Here is an 18,688-nt window from a genome sequence, read left to right as displayed (position 1 = left end):
AGCCTCAGTGTTGTTGATGGAGCAGGCTAACATGACAGGAGTGTTGCCCAGACATCCTTCTAGGTTCGACTCTGTCTTATAGTGGGACAACAGGAGCTACACGCACACAAAGGAATAATGAGGCCTTCAGTGATACATAAATACTCTCTCCGCTCTCGGCTTCCTGACACAGGGACAGCTGGTATCGTCACCCCAGAACATACAACAGAAAGGCTGACAAGGTCATAGAGTCAACAAGGTCCTGGAGCTAAACACGGTCCTGGAGCCAAGGGTTCTCATGTTCAATCATCTTTAGCGCAGTGTGTGGCTGTGGCTGAACCCTTTCTATTCAGGTTTCCCCAGCCACACTCAGTCTCCCACACTCAATCTCCCACACTCAATCTCCCACACTCAATCTCCCACACTCAATCTCCCACACTCAATCTCCCACACTCAATCTCCCACAGGGAGGGGCAATATCTGAGGTGGGAGGGGAAATATCTGAGTTGTGTCCCTAAAAACATGCTCTAAAGTTGCAATTTCAGGCAGTGCTGGTGGGGAGAGTTAAAGAGTGACTGAAATCTGGGACCATATCCACAAGGCATCTCAGAATAGAACATTTATCGTAAGCAGGGCAGTTGTGGTGACCGCACTACCGGCACATGGGTTCCTCAGACAATTGCTTTAGAGTTGTTGAAAACAATGTTTTGATATTTCTATATGTAACAGTATCTATAAATAATCTAGACCTACATGGAACAGAATCTATAAATAATCTACACCTACATGGAACAGAAGGTATAAATAATCTACACCTACATGGAACAGAATCTATAAATAATCTACACCTACATGGAACAGAATCTATAAATAATCTAGACCTACATGGAACAGAATCTATAAATAATCTACACCTACATGGAACAGAATCTATAAATAATCTACACCTACATGGAACAGAAGGTATAAATAATCTACACCTACATGGAACAGAAGGTATAAATAATCTAGACCTACATGGAACAGTATCTATAAATAATCTAGACCTACATGGAACAGAAGGTATAAATAATCTAGACCTACATGGAACAGTATCTATAAATAATCTAGACCTACATGGAACAGAATCTATAAATAATCTAGACCTACATGGAACAGAATCTATAAATAATCTAGACCTACATGGAACAGAATCTATAAATAATCTAGACCTACATGGAACAGAATCTATAAATAATCTAGACCTACATGGAACAGAATCTATAAATAATCTAGACCTACATGGAACAGAATCTATAAATAATCTAGACCTACATGGAACAGAATCTATAAATAATCTAGACCTACATGGAACAGGATCTATAAATAATCTAGACCTACATGGAACAGGATCTATAAATAATCTACACCTACATGGAACAGTATCTACAAATAATCTACACCTACATGGAACAGAATCTATAAATAATCTAGACCTACATGGAACAGAATCTATAAATAATCTAGACCTACATGGAACAGTATCTATAAATAATCTACACCTACATGGAACAGAATCTATAAATAATCTACACCTACATGGAACAGTATCTCTTGATATTTTGACATGAAGCCTGTTTCACAACTATAAGCCTAAATATTTATAACCTCTAGGTAAATTATGTTGGGGAAAAATCAGAATTAGTTGGTAACATAGGTAAGATGTTTTATATTCATCATATGTTTGTAAGTTACTTCTCATCAGAATGTTATTTTTGTATAATACTGTGGCGGGGTTGCAGTATCTGTTCTCTGTCAAGACTAAGTTGCTTGGGCCGGAGAGAGGGGAGAGGTCAAGTGTGTATCTCTTGGCTCCACAATGTCTGTGTGCCAGTCAGTGTGTCTCTGTGATCTTGTCAAGATAGGAAAGATTTGATATATGCCTGTTGATGTGAGGGTTTGTTTAGGTTCTGAGTTTGAGAAAATAACATAATTTAGGAGACAAAGCTGGACGATAAATTATGGCCAATGCTTTCTGGCTATGTGTGTCTTTGCTATAAAGGATCTCAGTTGCAATGTGTAAGGACTCTCAGAGAATTCATTTATAGACACTGAATTGATCTGAGAGTCACAGGGTTGTGATGGAGCTCATATATTTAAAGATGGATTTTATGATAACTCTGACATGTGTGGTTTGCGCTCATGATTTGGTAAATACAGGACATTTCCATGACAATTAATAAACATGTTTTTTCCACAGGTTTGTAATTTCCTACAGTTGAAGTTGGAAGTGTCCATCCACTTGGGTTGGAGTAATTAAAACTTGTTTTTCAACCACTCCACAAATGTGTTGTTAACAAACTATAGTTTTGGCAAGTCGGTTAGGACATCTACTTTGTGCATGACACAAGTTATTTTTCCAACAATTGTTTACTGACAGATTATTTCACTTACAATTCACTGTAGCAGTTCCAGTGGGTCAGAAGTTTACATACACTAAGTTGACTGTGCCTTTAAACAGCTTGGAAAATCCCAGAAAATTATATCATGGCTTTAGAAGCTTCTGATAGGCTAACTGACATAATTTGAGTCAATTGGAGGTGTACTTGTGGATGTATTTCAAGGACTACCTTCAAACTCAGTGCCTCTTTGCTTGACATCGTGGGAAAATCAAAAGTCTGGTTCATCCTTGGGAACAATTTCATTCATCTGTACAAACAATACAAACAATAGTACGCAACTATAAACACCATGGGATCACGCAGCCATCACACCACTCAAGAAGGAGATGTGTTCTGTCTCCTAGGGATGAACATACTTTGGTGCGAAAAGTGCAAATCAATCCCATAATAACAGCAAAGCACCTTGTGAAGATGCTGGAGGACCAGGTGCAAAAGTATCTATATCCACAGTAAAATGAGTCCTATATCGACATAACCTGAAAGGCCACTTAGCAAGGAAGAAGCTACTGCTCCAAAAATGCCATAAAAAACAGACTATGGTTGGCAACTGCACATGGGGACAAAGATCGTACTTTTTGGAGACATTTCCTCTGGTCTGATGAAACAAAAATAGAACTGTTTGGCCACAATGACCATCGTTATGTTTGGAGGAAAAAGAGGGGGCGGGAGTGTAGCCTAGTGGTTAGAGCGTTGGACTAGTAACCGGAAGGTTGAGAGTTCAAACCCCCGATCTGACAAGGCACAAAATCTGTCGTTCTGCCCTGAACAGGCAGTTAACCCACTGTTCCCAGGCCGTCATTGAAAATAAGAATTTGTTCTTAACTGACTTGCCTGGTTAAATAAAGGTAAAAAAAAAAAAAAAAGGGAGGCTTGCAAGCCGAAGAACACCATCCCAACAGTGAAGCACGGTGGTTGCAGCATCATGTTGTGGGGGTGCTTTGCTGCAGGAAGGTCTGATGATAATAGATAGCATATCAGGAAGAAAGATTATGGGGAAACATAATAAATAGATGACATCATGAGTGAGGAAAATTATGGGGAAAACATCTCAAGACATCAGTCAGGAAGTCAAAGCTTGGTCGCAAATGGGTCTTCCAAATGGACAATGACCCCAAGCATACTTCCAAGGTTGTGACAAAATGGCTTAAGGTCAAGATATTGAACTGTCCATCACAAAGCCCTGACCTCAATACTATAGAACATTTGTGAGCAAAACTTAAAAAGCATGTGCGAGCATGAAGGCAACCCGAAATGTTTGACACAAATTCAACAATTTAAAGGCAATGCTACCAAATACTAATTGAATGCATGTAAACTTCTGACCCACTGGGAATGGGATGAAAGAAATAAAAGCTGAACTAAATCATCCTCTCTACTATTATTCTGACATTTCACATTCTTAAATTAAAATAAAGTGGTGATCCTGAGTGACCTAAAAAAAGGGAATTTTTACTGGGATTAAATGTCAGGAATTGTGAAAAACTGAGTTTAAAGTTTGGCTAAGGTTTACGTAAACGTCCTACTTCAAATGTACATCATGTTGTCATGTTACCATTTGGAGCGCAACATCACATTGCTAAAAATGTCTTAATATGGCATGCCTATAAATTAGGCAACTGAAGGCATCTAGGGAGTATTTTAACTTTAAAACCTGTTAAGGCTACGCACAATACTGCCCCCTTTGGAGGAATTGCGTGCCCATAGTAAACAGAAAGAAAATCTGTCCAAAATTGCTAATATATGCATATAATAATTATTATTAAATAGAAAACACTCTAAAGCTTCTAAAACCGTTAAAAAATTCTCCCAAACTCTCTCTCTCATCAGGAAAGTTGGGCCAACTTTGACGTCATCGCCCCCACCCTTCCCAACCAGCTACGGATCTGGGATCAGTTTCTGTGTCTTCGGCGGGATGTGTTCTTTCAATAGAGCGAGTAATGGAGAAAATCCCGCGAGCTTGACCTTCTGGCAGCCAAAATACTAGGTGTCGCAACAAAATAGACGCGCGTTCTGGCGCGAATGGTACACAATCATTCCTTCGTTCCAGATTGCCTGAGAGGAGCTGCTTTTGTCCAGTCGAATCGCCAATTGTTTTGCACGTTAATAACATCCTAAAGCTTGATTCTGCACTTACAGTGCCTTGCGAAAGTATTCGCCCCCCTTGAACTTTGCGACCTTTTGCCACATTTCAGGCTTCAAACAAAGATATAAAACTGTATTTTTTTGTGAAGAAACAACAACAAGTGGGATACAATCATGAAATGGAATGACATTTATTGGATATTTCAAACTTTTTTAACAAATCAAAAACTGAAAAAATTGGGCGTGCAAAATTATTCAGCCCCCTTAAGTTAATACTTTGTAGCGCCACCTTTTGCTGCGATTACAGCTGTAAGTCATTAAAAAGAAATGTGACTAAGCGATTGAATTAAGAAGAAGTGTATCTTTCTAACTATATGTAGAACATGTATATTTAGTCAAAGTTTATGATGTGTATTGCTGTTATCTGGCGGAGCTATCTATAATTTCTCCGTACATTTCTGTAGCATTTTTTGAACATGGCTCAATGTAAATGGAGATTTATGGATATAAATTGCATATTATTGAAAGAAACATAAATGTACTGTGTAACATGTCCTATTACTGTCATCTGATGAAGATTTTCAAAAGGTTAGTGAATTATTTTACTTTTCATCCTGCGTTTGTGATTGCATCTTTTGCTTGACAAAATGGCTACATATTGTATGTGTCTTTGTCGTGGTTTGATATACATATGTGCTATGTTTTCGCCGTAAAACATAAAAAAAATCTGATTCACTGGGTAGATGAACAAGGTGTTTATCTTTCATTTGAGCTATTGGACTTGTTGATGTGTGGAGGTTAAATATTTCAAGGAATATTTTTGCATTCTGTGCGCCATCTTTTGAGTTGAGCGTGGGGGGGGTGCCCTTGGGGAAAGTGGTAGCGTGATGTTGTTAAATGTGTTAGAAGAAAATGATACGCCTTTTAAACGTTGAATGTCACATTGTGTTCAACATTATCAGCAAATGACTTGATGCCTACTACAGAGTCGTTAAACGGGAGTGACGAGTGTGTTGATATAAAGAAATTATTGTCAAAATTCAGCTTTTAACCTGTTAAATCTATGGGTGCGCTATTTCATTTTTGGATAAAAAGACGTGCACGTTTTAAGAGCAATATTTTGTCACAAAAAGATGCTCGACTATGCATATAATTGATAGCTTTGGAAGGAAAACACTCTGACGTTTCCAGAACTGCAAAGATATTGCTGTGCCCCAGAACAGAAGCTACAGGCAAAACCAAGATGAAACTGCAACCAGGAAATGAGCAGGATTTTTGAGGCTCTGTTTTTCATTGTGTCCTTATATGGCTGTGAATGTGACAGGAATGAGCCTGCCCTGTCTATCGTTTCCCCAAGGTGTCTGCAGCATTGTGACGTATTTGTAGGCATATCATTGGAAGATTGACCATAAGAGACTACATTTGCATTGTCCGACCGGTGTCCTCTGTTGATTGGTGCTTCATCTTCAACTGCATCTTTTTGCGATTCACCGGAGAAAGGAGACTACCACGAGTATATCAATGAAGAGATATGTGAAAAACACATTGAGGATTGATTCTAAACAGCGTTTGCGTGATTTGTTGAATTATGGAGTTAATTTGGAAAACAGTTCGCCGTTTTGATGACTGAATTTCACATTTTTTTCACCCAAATGACTGATGTACAAAACGGAGACGATTTCTCCTACACAAAGAATCTTTCAGGAAAAACTGAACATTTGCTATGTAACTGAGAGTCTCCTCATTGAAAACATCCGAAGTTCTTCAAAGGTAAATGATTTTATTTGAATCCTTTTCTGGTTTTTGTGCAAATGTTGCCCGCTAAATGCTATGCTAAATTTTAGATCACAAATGCTTGTTTTGCTTTTCAAAAGCATATTTTGAAAATCTGAGATGACAGTGTGGAACTCCCCATCCCGGATCCGGGATCGTGATAAAGCCTCAGGCTCATTAGCAAACAACGTTAACGATTTCTGAAAATGCAAATAAAATGAAAATAATGTCTGCTCTCAAGCTGACTTTTCTTAACAACACTGTCATCTCAGATTTTGAAAATATGCTTTTGAACCATAGAAATTGACTAATTTGTGTAAGAGTATGCAAAGCTAGCTTAGCATTTTGAGTCTGTTTTTCATTGTGTCATATGGCTGTGAATGTGACAACATTTTCACAAAAACCAGATAACCAAATAAATAAAATCATTTACCTTTGAAGAGCTTCTGATGTTTTCAATGAGGAGACTCTGACCACATACCAAATGCGCAGTTTTTCCTGAAAGCGTGTGTGTAGGAGAAATGTCCGTTTCTATATTGCGTCTGGCTTCAAAATTCAGTCACCTACAAAGCGATTTTTCCGAACTAGATAATATCGGAGACATGGCAAACGTTGTTTGGAATCAATGAAGGTGTTTTTTCACATATCTCTTCAATATGCACATGGAGCTTGATTTCCTCTCTGTATCCCATGGAAAAATACTGGCAGCTGCCTTTGCGCACCAATTTCAGCGAGGACACCGGAGTTAACACCTGGTAAATGTGGTCTCTTATGGTCAATCTTCCAATGATCTACCTAAAATACGTCACAATGCACAAAGAACCTTGGGGAAAAACTGAACATTTGAAAGGTAACTCATTCCTCTCATTCACAAACATATAAGGAGACAATGGAAAACAGAGCCTCAAAAATCCTGCTGATGCCGTCTCATCTTGGTTTTGCCTGAAGCTCACGTTCTAGGGCACGCACAGAAAATATCTTGGTAGTTCTGGACACGTCAGAGTGTTTTCTTTCGAAAGCTATCAATTATATGCATAGTCGAGCATCTTTTTGTGACAAAATATCTTGTTTAAAACGGGAACGCATTTTCATCCAAAAATGAAATACAGCGTTGTTAGCATCAACAGGTTAACAAAAGTCTAAGCTTGAGAGCTAGCACATTCATTTCATTTCATTTGCGATTTTCATAAATAGTTAACGTTACGTTATGCTAATGAGCTTGAGGCTATAACTGGATACAGGTTTTTTTCATAGCCAAACGTGAACAAAACGGAGCGATTTGTCCTACACAAATAATATTTTTTTGAAAAACTGAACATTTGCTATCTAACTGAGAGTCTTCTCATTGACAACATCTAAAGTTCTTCATTGGTAAATTATTTTATTTGAATGATTTTCTTGTTTTTGTGAAAATGTTGCTGGCTGAATTCTAGGCTTATAGCTATGCTAGCTATCAATACTCTTACACAAATGCTTGTTTAGCTATGGTTGAAAAGCATATTTTGAAAATCTGAGATGACAGTGTTGTTAACAAAAGTCTAAGCTTGAGAGCAAATATATTTATTTAATTTCATTTGCAATTTTCATGAATAGTTAACGTTGCATTATGCTAATGAGCTTGAGGCTATAAATAGAATCCCGGATCCGGGATTGCTCGACGCAGGAAGTTAACATCCATCAGAAAAAAACATTCTGCATGCCAACATATTAGGCAATAATTAAGAGTAGACAAAGTGATCGTGTTAGATGAAAACATTTTCAAATGTTTTACTATTGAAAAATTTGATGTACCGTCACATTCACTGTGGTTGTCTGAAGCAACATGTAGAGTTCACAGCTGGCGATGCCTCACCGTGATTGGTTTTCCCCCAATTTACAACAATATCGATGAGCGCCATCACTATCTTTCCTTTGCATTACCTCAAACTGTCGTGATTACCAGCTGAAAAAAACGTTCATGACTTGATTTTTGTCAGGTCAGTGATTTTACATCATCCTAAAAACAACTCCTAGGAATTTTTAAAACCTGTTTCAAGACAACAACAAAAAAATCATTGCTTAGAATTTTTCTGAGACGTTTTGTGGATACGGGCCCTCGTCATATCAAGACAAACTGGAAACTGAAAAATACAAGGTCAAATCATGACGTCATTGATCTTTAGGTCGGAAAGCTCTAGAAAGAGTCCAAAGTTCCCAAGTTTGAATTCCGATTTGGATGACCGTTAAAAACTATTTTTCCAAGTCAGATCTCGTTTTCTTCCCCCGAGTTCCCAGTAGTCTTGAAGTCAGAGAGAGATTGAAGTCAGAGAGAGATTGAAGTCAGAGATTGAAGTCAGAGATTGAAGTCAGAGATTGAAGTCAGAGATTGAAGTCAGAGATTGAAGTCAGAGATTGAAGTCAGAGATTGAAGTCAGAGATTGAAGTCAGAGAGAGATTGAAGTCAGAGAGAGATTGAAGTCAGAGAGAGATTGAAGTCAGAGAGAGATTGAAGTCAGAGAGAGATTGAAGTCAGAGAGAGATTGAAGTCAGAGAGAGATTTCCAAGTTCCCTGTTCCAGTGGTTCTGAACGTGGCATTATGTCCTGTTTACATCGTGACGTATTTTCATCATGCACTATATCATCTTTACGGAGTCTTTCCCCTCTGCTGAACGTACAAGTGTAGTGTTTGTAACGCAAGATGGTGGACATTTTCATTCAAGACGGGATAAATATATTGTTTCAGGTGAAAAAAACAAAACATGTTTTAAGTTATTTTTTCCTCAACTTTTTTCTCTAACTCTATAGCAAAGGCTAGGTTGAAGATATCCTTGTAGCCAGCAACCTCCACCTAATAATTTCATAAAATACAAACATCATTACCGCCAGAATCAACTTAAATGGGAGGCAACAGTCAATTAATTTAATTATTTTAAAACTTCTTAAGGCTTGAGATCCCGCTAATGGGATCGATATGACAACACCCAGTGAAAGTACAAATTCAAAACAACAGAAATCCCATAGTTAAAATTCCTTAGAAATAGAAGTATTTCACACCATTTTAAAGATAGACTTCTTGTTAACCCCACCACAGTGTCCGATTTCAAATAGGCTTTACGGCAAAAGTACCACAAAGGATTTTGTTAGGTCAGAGCCAAGTCACAGAAAAACACAGCAATTTTTTCAGCCAAAGAGAGGAGTCACAAAAATCAGAAATAGAGATAAAATGAATCACTAACCTTTGATGATCTTCATCAGATGACACTCATAGGACTTCATGTTACACAATATATGTATGTTTTGTTCGATAAAGTTCATATTTATATCCAACAATCTCATTATACATTGGCGCGTTATGTTCAGTGGTTCCAAAAACATTGGGTGTTTTTGCAGAGAGCCACATCAATTTTCAGAAATACTCATCATAAATGTTGATAAAAATACAAGTGTTATGGAACTTTAGATACACTTCTTAATGCAACCGCTGTGTCAGACTTCAAAAAAGCTTTACGGAAAAAGCACACCATGCAATAATCTGAGTACAGCGCTAAGAGGCCGAAAAGATAGCCGCCATATTGTGCAGTCAACAGAATTCAGAAATAACATTATAAATATTAACTTACCTTTGATGATCTTCAAACTACAAAACAAAGTTCAAATACATCAGAATGCACTCCCAGGAATCCAAGTTCCACAATAAATTTGTGTTTTGTATGATAATGTCCACCATTTATGTTCAAATAGCTACTTTTGTTAGCGTGTTTTGTAAACAAATCCAAACTCACGAAGCGCGTTCACTAGGAGCAGATGAAATGTCAAAAAGTTCCGTTACAGTCTGTAGAAACAACTTCAATAATGTTCCAACCAGAGAATTCCTTTGTCTTCAGAAATGCAATTGAACGCGAGCTAATACTCACGTGAACGAGCATCATGAGCTCAAGGCATTCTGGCAGACCTCTTACTCAATCCCCTCTCATTCGGCCCCACTTCACAGTAGAAGCATCAAACAAGGTTCTCAAGACTGTTGACATCTAGTGGAAGCTGTAGGAAGTGCAACAAGACAAATATCCCACTGTATTTTCAACAGGGAATGAGTTGAACGACCAACCTCAGATTTCTCACTTCCTGGTTGGATTTTTTCCTCAGGTTTTTGCCTGCCATATGAGTTCTGTTATACTCACAGACATCATTCAAACAGTTGTAGAAACTTCAGAGTGTTTTCTATACAAAATATATTAGTAATATGCATATAATCGCCACTGGGACTGAGAAGCAGGCAGGTTACTCTGGGCACCTCTGGGCACCTTATTCATCCAAGCTACTCAATACTACCTCCAGCCATAAGAGGTTTTAACAGCCAACTTATTAAAATCAGTTCCGGGAAGGCCTCACAAAAATGTACCCATACCCATGTACCCATTGTTACGGCTTTATAGGTGGGAAGGAGAGTCGGACCAAAATGCGGCGTGTAGATTACGATCCATGTTTATTAAACTGAAGCAACACGAATCTAAATACAAACTCTACAAAACAATAAACGTAACGAAAACCGAAACAGCCTAATACTGGTGCCAATAAACACAGAACAAGGACATCAGGACACTAAGGACAATCACCCACGAAACACTCAAAGAATATGGCTGCCTAAATATGGTGCCCAATCAGAGACAACGATAAACACCTGCCTCTGATTGAGAACCACTTCAGACAGCCATAGACTTAACTAGAACACCCCACTAAGCTACAATCCCAATACAAACACACCATATACAAAAACCCATGCTACACCCTGGCCTGACCAATAAATGAAGACAAACACAACATACTTCGACCAGGGCGTGACACATATAAAATAAAAACACATACAAATAATATATATTTTGTCTCTCTGTGTTTCATACATGTCCTTCAATTTGCAAGAGGCTGAATGTAGCTCACCAGAGACATCCGAGAGAATCCGAGAGAACGAAACAGCGCTCCCTCTGTCTCAGCATGTGTAACCCATCTACTTGATTCTGTCTGGTCAAAAAGAGTATGACGTTGTTGTCGCACGCAGCATTGAATGCAAGGGAGGCCAGTGAGAATTTGTCCACCCTTTTGTCCACCCTTGATACAAATTTTATTAAAATAATACCCAATCAGCGGTGAGCTAAACTGAGTGAGCTCAGCTGTGATTGGTTTTCACCCAACAACAAAAAAGTGTCAAGTGAAGCCAGATTGGATTTGGCTTCACATCAATCCCATTGCTTCAGAAGCCAAACCTCATTGACAGAGGAATTGTTGCATCTCGTTGTGTCACTGTCCTCCGATGGCTAGCTAGCTAAAATCGTCCCTTTCCTAAATTAGCCATTAATAGAGATAGGGATTTGGACTTGTGGTTTTGCTTAATTCTCCGTACTGGTCAATGATTTTAATTGTGATTCTGATCCAACCATAAATTCATACATGTTCCCCTGAGAGAATGGTAAATCAGGAGGGTTTTGGAAGGGGAAGGTATGATCTGATAGAGGCTCACAGCGTCTCACCTTGACCAGGTGGTTGTGTTGATGGCTGACCGCCAGGTGTAGAGGAGACATCAAGGCCTTGTTGAGGACGTTGGGTTCAGCCCCCAGCTCTAACAGAGCCCTGCAGCTCTCTGGCTGGTTCCTCTCCACGGCCCAATGCAGCGGCATAGACCCCTCGTCATCATACAGGTTCCACTCTGGGGAGGACAGAGGTAGGAGACATATGCATCCACACACAGTCACGGGATAAACAGACACACGCATAAACAGATGCATACACACACGCACAATGACGGTACACACACACACACACACACACACACACACACACACACACACACACACACACACACACACACACACACACACACACACACACAATTAACCAGAGGAAAAGGATAAGTAATACAGAACTAAGTTGAACAACCATGTTCTAGTGTGCGTCCCAAATAGGGTCATATTCCAAATATAGTGCACTACTTTTAACCAGAACCCTATGGACCCTGGTCGAAAGAAGTACACTCCATAGGGAATAGGGTGCCGTTTGGGATGCAAGACCCCTAGAATGTCATGGCGCTGAGCGGAGCCTCACCATCTCTGACTGTGATGCTGGGTGTGTGTGGAGCCTCACCATCTCTGACTGTGATGCTGGGTGTGTGTGGAGCTGTGATGCTGGGTGTGTGTGGAGCACCATCTCTGACTGTGATGCTGGGTGTGTGTGGAGCCTCACCATCTCTGACTGTGATGCTGGGTGTGTGTGGAGCCTCACCATCTCTGACTGTGATGCTGGGTGTGTGTGGAGCCTCACCATCTCTGACTGTGATGCTGGGTGTGTGTGGAGCCTCACCATCTCTGACTGTGATGCTGGGTGTGTGTGGAGCCTCACCATCTCTGACTGTGATGCTGCAGATGAACCTGATAACAGAGGTGTTTCCTGCACCAGCTGTGATGCGTGGTGGACCAGAGAGCTGCCTCACCATCTCTGACTGTGATCCTGTTCCCACCATCACTGTGATGCTGGGTTCCTCCTCACCATCTCTGACTGTGATGCTGGGACCTCACCATCCTGACTGATGCTGGGTGTGTGTGGAGCCCATCTCTGACATGCTGGGTGTGTTTTTGGAGGAATCCTGACTGGGATGCAGAGGTTAGGAACCGATGGGGACAGAGGTTAGGAACCATCTCTGGGACAGAGGTTAGGAACCATCTCTGACTGGATGGACAGACTGTGATGCTTGTGGAACCTCACCATGGGGACAGGGTGTTAGGAACCATCTCTGATGGGGACAGACTGGATGCTAGGTGTGTGTTTGGAACCATCTCTGATGGGGACCTCAGATCTCTGGTGATGGAACCGATGGGATGCAGAGGTTAGGAACAGATGGGGACAGAGGTAAGGAACAGATGGGGACAGAGGTAAGGAACAGATGGGGACAGAGGTTAGGAACCCATGATGCTGGGTGTGTGTGGAGCCTCACCATCTCTGACTGTGATGCTGGGTGTGTTTGGAGCCTCACCATCTCTGACTGTGGGGACAGAGGTGGTGGAACCGATGGGGACAGAGGTATGGAACCGATGGGGACAGAGGCCCACTGATGGAACAGATGGGGACAGAGGTTAGGAACCGATGGGGACAGAGGTAAGGAACCGATGGGGACAGAGGTATGGAACCGAGGTATGGAACAGATGGGGACAGAGGTTAGGAACCGATGGGGACAGAGGTTAGGAACCGATGGGGACAGAGGTAAGGAACCGATGGGACAGAGGTAAACCGAGGTATGGAACAGATGGGGACAGAGGTAAGGAACAGATGGGGACAGAGGTTAGGAACCGATGGGGACAGAGGTATGGAACCGATGGGGACAGAGGTTAGGAACCGATGGGGACAGAGGTATGGAACCGATGGGGACAGAGGTTAGGAATCGATGGGGACAGAGGTAAGGAATCGATGGGGACAGAGGTAAGGAATCGATGGGGACAGAGGTTAGGAACCGATGGGGGCAGAGGTTAGGAACAGATGGGGACAGAGGTTAGGAACCGAAGGGGACAGAGGTTAGGAACCGAAGGGGACAGAGGTTAGGAACCGATGGGGACAGAGGTATGGAACCGATGGGACAGAGGTAAGGAACAGATGGGGACAGAGGTAAGGAACCGATGGGACAGAGGTATGGAACCGATGGGACAGAGGTAAGGAACAAATGGGGACAGAGGTAAGGAACCAATGGGACAGAGGTATGGAAAGGCTTAATTCCATTTCCCTTCAGTCAATTCAGGTAAACTGAAAGATTTGTATGTATTTTATGACATGACATTTCCTATTTCTGCACGTTTGTATCAGATCCTAAGTCCTCATATCGAGAGGCTTTGAGGACAACAGGTATTGGAATGGAAAGGTTCAGTTTCCTTCCTGAATAAGCAGTGAAAAATGCTGAGTACAGCAAAACAACAGCAACAAAGATAACATAACCAAAGAGGCCCAACTTTGTTCTGGGTCTTTGGTTCCCTGTGGGGGTGTCGTGGAGGTGTGGCCTATGATTGGATGGGGTTTAACTGTGGATTACCTATTTTATACAACCTGAGGTGAGAGGATTGCAGATGTTCTGTAAATGTTTAGAAAAAGTGCCATACATCCTTCTTTATTTTCTTTATTTCTTTCTCCCCTCATTTCCCACTTCCCTCCCACTCATTCAATCACTCCCACCTACCCTCCCTCTCTCTCCCCTCCCAATCCCTCCCTCCCTCCCTTCTCTCTCCGATCTCTCCCCTCCCACTCCCCTCCCTCCCTCTCCCCTCTCTCTCCCTCCCACTCCCCCTCCCCCTCTCTCTCCCCTCCCTCTCCCTCCATCCCTCTCCCCTCCCTCTCCTCCCATCCCTCTCCCTCCCTCCCTCCCTCTCCCCTCTCTCTCCCCCTCCCACTCCCTCCCTCCCTCTTCCCTCTCTCTCCCTCCCTCCCCCTCCCCTCCCTCTCCCCCTCTCTCCCCTCCCCCTCCCTCCCTCCCTCTCCCCTCTCACTCAACCTCCCTCTCCCTCCCTCCCTCCCTCCTCTCCCCTCTCTCTCCCCTCCCACTCCCTCCCCCTCCCTCTCCCGCTCTCTCCCTCCCACTCCCTACCTCCTCTCCCTCACCTCCCTCCCCCTCTCTCTCCCCTCCCACTCCCTACCTCCCTCTCCCTCACTCCCTCTCCCCTCTCTCTCCCCTCCCACTCCCTCCCTCCCCTTCCCTCTCTCTCCCCTCCCACTCCCTCCCTCCCTCTCCCCTCTCTCTCCCCTCCCACTCCCCCTCTCCCCTCTCTCTCCCCTAAAACTCCCTCCATCCCTCTCCCCTCCCTCTCACTCCCATCCCTCCCCTCCCTCCCTCCCCTCTCCTCCCTCCCTCTCCTCCCCCTCCCACTCCCTCCCTCCCTCTCCCTCTCTCCCCTCCCACTCCCTCCCTCCCTCTCCCTCTCACCAACCTCCCTCTCCCTCCCTCCCTCCCTCACTCTCCCCTCTCTCTCCCCTCCCACTCCCTCCCCCCTCTCCCCTGTCTCTCCCCTCCCACTCCCTACCTCCCTCTCCCTCACTCCCCTCTCCCCTCTCCCCCCTCCCACTCCCCTACCTCCCTCTCCCTCACTCCCTCTCCCCCTCTCTCTCCCCTCCCACTCCCTCCCTCCCTCTCCCTCCCTCCCTCCCCTCTCTCTCCCCCTCTCCCTCCCCTCCCTCTCCCCCTCCCCTCCCTCCCCTCCCCCCTCTCCCCTCCCTCTCCCTCTCCCTCCCTCCCTCCTCCCTCCCTCTCCCTCCCTCCCTCCCCCTCCCCTCTCTCCCCTCCCTCTCCCCTCCCTCCTCCCTCCCCTCCCTCCCTCCCCCCTCCCACTCCTCCCTCCCTCTCCCTCCCTCCCCTCCCTCTCCCCCTCTCCCCTCCCACTCCCTCCCTCCCTCCCTCCTCCTCCCTCCCACTCCCTCCCCTCCCTCCCCTCCCTCCCCTCCCTCTCCCCCTCCCTCCCTCTCCCTCCCCCCTCCCACCCCCTCCCTCCCACCCCTCCCTCTCTCCCCCCTCCCACTCCCTCCCTCCCTCTCCCTCCCACTCCCTCTCCCCTCTCTCCCCTCCCTCCCCACTCCCTACCTCCCTCTCCCTCACTCCCTCCCTCCCTCTCCCCCTCTCCTCTCCCTCCCCCTCCCTCCCTCCCCTCCCTCCCTCCCTCTCCCCGCTCCCTCTCCCCTCTCTCTCCCCCTCCCCCTCTCCCCTCCCTCCCTCCCTCCCCCTCCTCTCCCCTCCCTCCCCCTCCCTCCCTCTCCCCTCTCCTCCCCTCCCTCCCCTCCCTCTCCCCTCTCCTCCCCTCCCACTCCCTCCCTCCCTCCCCCTCCCCTCCCTCCCTCCTCTCCCCCTCCCCTCCCCCTCCCACTCCCTCCCTCCCTCCCCTCCCCTCCCCCTCCCACTCCCTCCCTCCCCCTCCCTCCCCCCTCCCCTCTCCCTCCCCTCCCACTCCCCTCTCCTCCCCTCCCACTCCCTCCCTCCCTCTCCCTCTCTCTCCCCCCCCTCCCACTCCCTCCCTCCCTCTCCCTCCCTCTCTCCCCCTCTCTCCCTCCCTCTCCCTCTCTCTCCCTCCCACTCCCTCCCTCCCTCCCCTCCCCCTCTCCCTCTCTCCCCCTCTCTCCTCCCCTCCCTCTCCCCTCCCTCTCCTCCCCTCCCTCTCCCCTCTCTCTCCCCTCCCTCTCCCTCCCCTCCCCTCTCCCCTCTCCCTCCCTCCCTCCCCCTCCCTCTCTCTCCCCTCCCACTCCTCCCTCTCCCCTCCCCCTCCCCCCCTCCCCCCTCTCCCCTCTCCCTCCCCTCCCTCCCTCTCCCCCCTCCCCCCCCCTCTCCCCTCCCCTCCCTCTCCCTCCCTCTCCTCCCACTCCTCCCCTCCCTCTCCCCTCCCCCACTCCCTCCCTCCCTCTCCCCCTCTCTCCCCTCCCACTCCCTCCCTCTCCCTCCCCTCCCTCCCCCTCTCTCTTCCCTCCCACTCCCTCCCTCTCCCCTCTCTCCCTCCTCCCCTCTCCCCTCCCACTCCCTCCTCCCTCTCCCCTCCCACTCCCTCCCTCCCACTCCCCCTCTCTCCCCTCCCACTCCCTCCCCCCTCCCTCTCTCCCCTCCCACTCCCTCCCACTCCCTCTCCCCTCCCACTCCCCCTCCCTCTCCCACTCCCCTCCCCCTCCTCTTTTGTGATCCTTGACAAGCCAAAGACACATTTCATATTTTAAACACACATTTCAATGACCAGTAATGCGTTGGAACTTGTACTAACCTCAAACAGGTTTAAAGCTGCCAGCATGACGTCTGTTTTTTCAATGAGTTGATGAGATGTTGTTGCATCTTCAATCACACACTTATAGGAACTGTTCTGCCGTGCCACTTCCTTGGTGAGCTGCATGGGGGACCCGTTTAGAGGTTGCACAATCCAATGCAGAAAAAATCACTGAATGGAAGAAGGATAGAATGATGTCAGCAACACATGCATGTGCACTCAGGATAACACATATACACATACTCCTGCAAGGCATTTAAACCACTGTTCCCCGGGCCCCAAATACATGGATGTTGATTTAGGAAGCTCCCCGCACTTCTCTGATTCAGAGGGGTTGGGTTAAATGTGGAAGATACATTTTATCTCCCCCAGCAAGAGTGCGGAGGGGTGGAGAGAGGGAGGGAGGTGAGGAGGGGTGGAGAGAGGGAAGAGGAGAGGTGGAGAGAGCGAAGGGAGGTGTGGCGAGAGGGAGGAGATGTGAGGAGGGTTGGAGAGGGGAGGGAGATGAGGAGGTGTAGAGTGAGGGGGAGGGAGGTGAGGAGGGGGTGGAGAGAGGGAGGAGAGGTGTGGAGGGTGGAGAGAGGAGGGGAGGTGAGGAGGGGTGGAGAGAGGGAGGAGAGGTGAAGAGAGAGGGTGGAGAGAGGGAGGGGAGATGAGGAGGGGTGGAGAGAGGGAGGAGAGGTGAGAGAGAGGGTGGAGAGAGGGGAGGAGGAGGTGAGGAGGGGTGGAGAGAGGGAAGGGATGTGAGGAGGGGGTGGAGAGAGCGAAGGGATGTGAGGAGGGGTGGAGAGAGGAAGGGAGGTGAGGAGAGAGGGTGGTGAAGGGAAGGGAGGGTGGAGGAGAGAAGGGAGGTGTGGAGTGGTGGAGAGAGTGAAGGGAGGTGAGGAGGGGTGGAGAGAGGGAGGAGAGGTGAGGAGAGAGGGTGGAGAGAGGAGGGGAGGTGAGGAGGGGGGAGAAGGGAAGGGATGTGAGGAGGGGTGGAGAGAGTGGAAGGGATGTGAGGAGGGGTGGAGAAAGGGAGGAGAGGTGAAGAGAGGGGTGGAGAGAGGGAGGGGGAGGTGAGGAGGAGGGTGGAGAGAGGAAGGGAGGTGAGGAGGGGTGGAGAGAGCAAAGGGATGTGAGGGAGAGAGGGGTGGAGAGAGGGAGGAGGAGAGGTGAAGAGAGTGGGTGGAGAGAGGGAGGGGGTGGGAGTGAGGAGGGGTGGAGAGAGCGAAGGGAGGTGAGGATGGGGGAGAGAGGAAGGAAGGTGAGGAGGGGTGGAGAGAGTGAAGGGAGGTGAGGAGAGGGTGGAGAGAGAGAGGGAGGTGTGGAGTGGTGGAGAGAGTGAAGGGAGGTGAGGAGGGGGTGGAGAGAGGGAGGAGAGGTGAGAGAGAGGGGTGGAGAGAGGGAGGGGAGGTGAGGAGGGGTGGAGAGAGCGAAGGGATGTGAGGAGGGGTGGAGAGAGAAGGGATGTGAGGAGGGGGTGGAGAAAGGGAGGAGAGGTGAAGAGAGTGGGTGGAGAGAGGGAGGGGAGGTGAGGAGGGGAGGGTGGAGAGAGTGAAGGGAGGTGAGGAGGGGTGGAGAGAGAGCAAAGTGATGTGAGGAGAGAGGGTGGAGAGAGGGAGGAGAGGTGAAGAGAGTGGGTGGAGAGAGGGAGGGGAGGTGAGGAGGGGTGGAGAGAGCGAAGGGAGGTGAGG

At 46.4% G+C, this 18,688-nt stretch overlaps 1 pseudogene; it reads right to left on the bottom strand.

Moving 5' to 3' along the window:
* The window catches only part of LOC135518477 (transient receptor potential cation channel subfamily A member 1-like), an 84,408-nt pseudogene extending 67,254 nt beyond the window's left edge, over positions 1 to 17,154 (bottom strand).
* Positions 17,155 to 18,688: the final 1,534 nt, after the last annotated feature.

Source organism: Oncorhynchus masou, chromosome 28, assembly GCF_036934945.1.
Source record: "Oncorhynchus masou masou isolate Uvic2021 chromosome 28, UVic_Omas_1.1, whole genome shotgun sequence".
Lineage (NCBI taxonomy): Eukaryota > Metazoa > Chordata > Actinopteri > Salmoniformes > Salmonidae > Oncorhynchus > Oncorhynchus masou.
Note: the sequence above shows the minus strand (reverse complement) of the source record. Positions and strands in the feature narration are given on the sequence as shown.